This window comes from Haemaphysalis longicornis, unplaced genomic scaffold (assembly GCF_048455015.1).
Source record: "Haemaphysalis longicornis isolate Haplotype H1 unplaced genomic scaffold, Haemaphysalis longicornis Haplotype H1 scaffold_6, whole genome shotgun sequence".
Classification (NCBI taxonomy): Eukaryota; Metazoa; Arthropoda; class Arachnida; order Ixodida; family Ixodidae; genus Haemaphysalis; species Haemaphysalis longicornis.
This window is the reverse complement of record NW_027526407.1, coordinates 175,634,473-175,639,599: the sequence shown is the minus strand read 5'-3', so window position 1 is coordinate 175,639,599 and position 5,127 is coordinate 175,634,473.

Sequence of the window (5,127 nt, the reverse complement as noted above, 5' to 3'; positions counted from 1 at the left end):
ATGGTACGTCACAGGGGCTGTTTTAAAGCAAAGCTTTCTACCTCTACTCCTCAAGGGTTCTTTCGCGACCGTTGGTGTCACCAGAAAACTCCAGCGAACAAATAAAAGAATTTACTGGCACCGCCGGGAATCGAACCTGAAACTAATAGACTAACAAAGCGAGAGCCCGTTGTTTTACCGATTTAGCTACGTGCCCACGCGAACACGGGAAGACAAATGGTGTACTCACCAAGCACATCTACGTGTTTACCCCCTGCCTTCTCGCTGAATGCCACGTGAAAGCGTCACACGACCACTCACGCCCGTCTAGCGGCCCTGTGCGCACCTTGCTCATGTGCTAAGAGTTACAAGAATTAAAGGAAGCTCACACTAATTCATCGAATCTCACTTTTAGTACGCCAATGTGCTAAAGCGTGTGGCCTCCAGTGTTCACGTAAAAAATCACAGCTCCTTGTCGTCCACCCTCACGCCAAATCAAGGAATACATTCAAATACTCCTTGGTGACCAGGCCATCACTCCAAACCCCAGAATCAACATCCTGGGCCTACATTTCCAGGACAACACCAAGAGTGACGTCTCCTTGCAGCGCCTCAAAAAGAGCATTAATCTAATCATACACATGATCAGGCGAGTTGCCACCAAGAAGCGAGGCCTAAAAGAATCCGGTACCTTTTGATTAATTGAAGCTTTTGTTCTCTCGAGAGTTACTTACGACAAACCCCTACCTTCTTCTCGACGAGGAAGACATAGAGATGCTTTATATAATGATTACAAAGGCGGTTGACCAGGCCATTGGTCTTCTCCTGAGTGCGTCCACACTGAGGCTGCTTAGCACAGGCTCCACAAGACGGTGGAAGAGCTGATAGAAGTCCATCTTTCTAACCAGAAGCTCCGACTCAGAACTGCGGTGGGTAACCTCATGCTTCACCAGATTGGCTGGGAAGCCCAGAATGTCACTCCGCTTGACGTACTCCCAGACTCTTGGCGACTAAAACTAAATATGCCCCCTTTGCTTAGAACTATGAACCCCTCAAAGGACGAGGGTCAACGAAAAGCACGGGTTCAAGCGCTAAACAGCACCCTCGGTGGGGGTCATGCAGTTATCTACAGAGACTTCTCCAAACATCGGGGGCAGCAACACGCCATCATCGTGGCTACCTCCAGAACCAACCTCCTTGCGTGTACCTCGCTTAAGACCCAACAAATGACGGCAGCAGAAGAGGCAGCCATCATTTTGGCTCTCACTCAACCAGGGGTTCGGAGGGTAGTCACCCATTCCCAGCAAGCCTACTGGAATTACCAGTCGGGTTTGGTGTCGTGACCTGCACTGTGCGTGCTAAAAAACCACTCCCCAAACGGTTCCATTCAACTCATCTGGACACCGCCGCACGCTTCAATGGAGGGCAACAAATACGCCCACCCAGCAAGCCTGCGCTTTTACCTCCCGTGCTATGGAGCTGCACAAGGACAGTCACCCGCTTGTCACGTCCAGGGAGATAATCCAGCATTATCGCCTTCTGACACATACCGTACCTTAGCCTTACCCTGACCTTTCCAGAGAACAACAAACTACCCTACGGCTCATACAATCCGGGCTCCTTCCCACAGCCTACGCGTCTTCACGTAATGCATCCGAATCGCTACGACGCTGAATGTAAATTTTCTCAGAAGTAGGAATACTCCACCCCGTAATCGGGGTGTGCGACTTTAGCCGTGAGCACCCTCCTCTCTTTCCGTCAACTACCCAACAAGAGCAATGGGAGATGCTGCTGTCCAGGCCCTCTCTACCTACCCAGCTTCAGCGGGTGGACAGAACACAGGCCGCGCGGACACCATATAGGCCTCAAGGAAAAAGGAATCACTCCCCAGGGCTGCACTCTGGGCCGTTCAGAAATCTGAACAGAAGTATTTCTTCCTCCTCCTTCTCAGCCGCAAGTCTCGTCGCCTCCGTCCACGGTGCAGAGACGGAGAAGTCAGATCGTCTAACACCGGGTTGGAGCTTACTTTGATTTTATAACAAAAAGTTTCCACTCTTGTGCTACACCAATACAACTCAACCAAACACCGTTCATGCATCATGCATTGATTTAACCTTACCAAGAATATCTCTTTGAAGTAATAAATGGTGTATTTAAGTGCATTTCACTTCTCTCTGGTTTTACTATTTGTAGTGCGATGTGAGTGATTTTAAGTGGCGTCGCATGAGTAATCATTATGGGTGCCGTTTACAGCTTTGCTTTCCAACCACATTCACGGGGTGGATTGGCGCGATTTTTTTAAAGTGCGCCGTTCATTTTATTTCCTCTGCCTTAGTAAGTAATTGTCCGCAAAACTCTTACGCGTCCCTCTGCTTATCAACGACTAGCCAAGTACACTTTAATGGACGTTAGGAGATGTCGCGGAAGAATAGTGCGAGTTTGGGGCCTCTGCACGCCTGCCTCTTTGTTCCATTGCACGCATGATTGCACAAAACAGTATTGCAACCTTTTTTTTTCTGCGAAAATCTGGAGCACCTCTTCTCTCTATAAAGGTGGTTCGGTAATTTTTTCGTGCCAAATGCTGCCAGTTGCTATGTGTGGAGGGTTTGCCTGCCACCAGCAGCACCATATTCCAATACATCACGCCCACATAGTGTCTTGTTTAAGCGGATGGGAAGAAACTATGTTTACTAAACTACTTAACAAATCTGCAAAATACAAACCCTAACAGTACGCCTACTGAAAGGAAAATTGAGTTTAAATACATACGTAGCACGAGTTGCGTGTGTAAATGTTTGTGCGTGGGTGCGTGTGCATGCGTGCGTTAGTATGTATGTGCGTGCGTGAGTGTGTGCGTGCATGCATGCGTATGTGTGTGCGTGCGCGCGTCTGTCCTAGGGTGTGCGTGTGTATGCGTTCATGTGTATGTTTGTGTGTCTGCGCGCGTGTGTGCGTGCGTGTGTATGTGCGTGCGTGCATGCGTGTGTGTGTGGTGTGTGTGAGCATGCATGCGTGCGTGTGGGTGTGTGCGCTCGTCCGTAAAGCTGACATGCGCGCACAAGCAAACGCGCACGCGAACGCGTGCGCTTTTGCTTGTGTGCGTGGCGTGTCTGTCTGTGTGTGTTTGGGCGTGTGTGCATGCTTAGGTACCTGTGTGTATGCGTGTTTGTGCGTGTGTGTGAGTGTCGTGGGTCATACATGCGTTTGTGCGTGTGTGTGAACGCGTGAGTGGCGGGTGTGTGTGCCTTTCTGCGTGTGTGTGCGCGCGGAGTGTGTGTGTTTGTGTATGAGTGTGTGTATGTTTGGTGGGTGTATGTGCGTTTGTGCATATATGCGTGTGTGTGCTTGGATGTATCTTAGTGGGTGCGTGTGTGTGTCTGCGCGTGCGCGTGCGTGTCCGTGGGCACGAGTGTGCTTACGAGTGTATGTGGGCGTGCGCACGTGTGCGGGTGTGTCCATGCGTGTGTGTGTGTGTGCGTGCATCTGCGTGTGCGTGCATGCGTTTGTGGCGTGTGCATGCGTGCGCGTGTGTGTGCGGTCTCGCGTGCGCTTGAGCATGCGCGTGCGTGTGCGTGTGTGCGTTTGATCGTGCGTGGGTGTGTATGTGCATGTGTGTCACAGTGTGTGTCTGTATGTACGCGCGCATCTGTGCGAGTATGTACGCCTGTGTACGGGTGTGTGTGTGTGCGTGTGTGTGCGGATGTGTGGTTGTGTGTGTGCGCGTTTGTGTTTGTGTGCGTGCGTGTGCGTGCGTTTGTGTACGTGTGTGTGCGTGTGTTCGTGTGTGTGTGCATGTCTGTGCGTGTGTGTGCGCGCGCGCGTGAATCGGCCTGCGCATTGTGTGTGTGTGTGTGTGTGTACGCTTGTGTGCGAACGTGTTTGCGTGTTTTCTTGTGTGCATATGTGTGTGCGTGTGTGTGTGCGGTGTGTGTGTGCGTTTTTTTTTACTTGTTATTTTCATGCCCCCGCACTGCCAGGTAATGGGGTGAGCCAATTCCAGCGACCCATATCAAAGCTATCTGGTATGCAGGGATAGATAACAAAGCTACTAAAGCATCTGCTCGTAACCTTCTCTTGCGATGTGAAAAACTCCCCTGTTAATGAACTGAACCGGTCGCGGCAGCCTTTTTCCGCAAGTTTTTCTACTTGGAATTCCATGCAGATGAACCGCCTGGCAAAATATACAAACCGTTAATACACAGAAACTGTTAATTGGCAGTCGACTGCTTACAGGTGTTTTCGGCAACAAGGTTTTCTTCTTCAATAGACTATTCGTTCAGCGATAACGGAAGTCCTTCAAAGAGGTCTCACAATACCTAAGTTAGTTCGAACTCGTGAGAAACACTTTGTAATGTCACCTGATTTTACCCGCTTTTTATTTCGAACAAGAAAGTCTTGTTCAATTCTTTGCATCCTAACTTTAGGCAGTCAATCCGGGAAATTTTATACCAACCAGTCCAATATGCCATGTGGGAAATTCTGAAAAAATGGGATATGAGGAAGTTGTAGAACAATCCACATACAGTTTCCGAAAGCGTGTTACGATGTCAGCAATGTGCCGCATTTAGATCTTGTAAATAACATAAATGCGGGGGTTTTTCCCGTTGGTAGTGGGATGTGTCTTAACTAGGTGAAGCATAAACATAACAACAAATTGTCAGAGTTGAAATAAATAACACCAATTTTCTTCCACACATTACACAACCATTTAAAGATGTTTAACGATCCTTGTATTCCGAGACGTCTTCAATATGCCGCATGCTGACGAGTCGCGCTAACAGGAAAGACTTTCAACAGTTTTCTATTTCAAAAATACCGGCTATGGTGCGATGATCAAGAATCATTGCATAATTTTAAAAGTTAGAATTTTCTCAACTAGGCCTGTCGTCCACTCCAAAACCTCCCAATGCATAGAAGAAGCTTCCCCGGGTGGTCACTGCAGTTGTTCTTTTGCAGAGGACCAGCACCACAGCCGACGATGTGGCAGAAACAGAACCTGCCCCCGCAATCGACCGAGAAACGCGCTGGGCAGGCCAGGCGTTGTTTGATCGCCTAGGCGTGCGCTCACAGCCGTTGCTGAATCATTGTCAATCAATGATTAAGAAGCATATAGGGCGTTTGCATTAACGAATATTTTCTTTGAAAAAC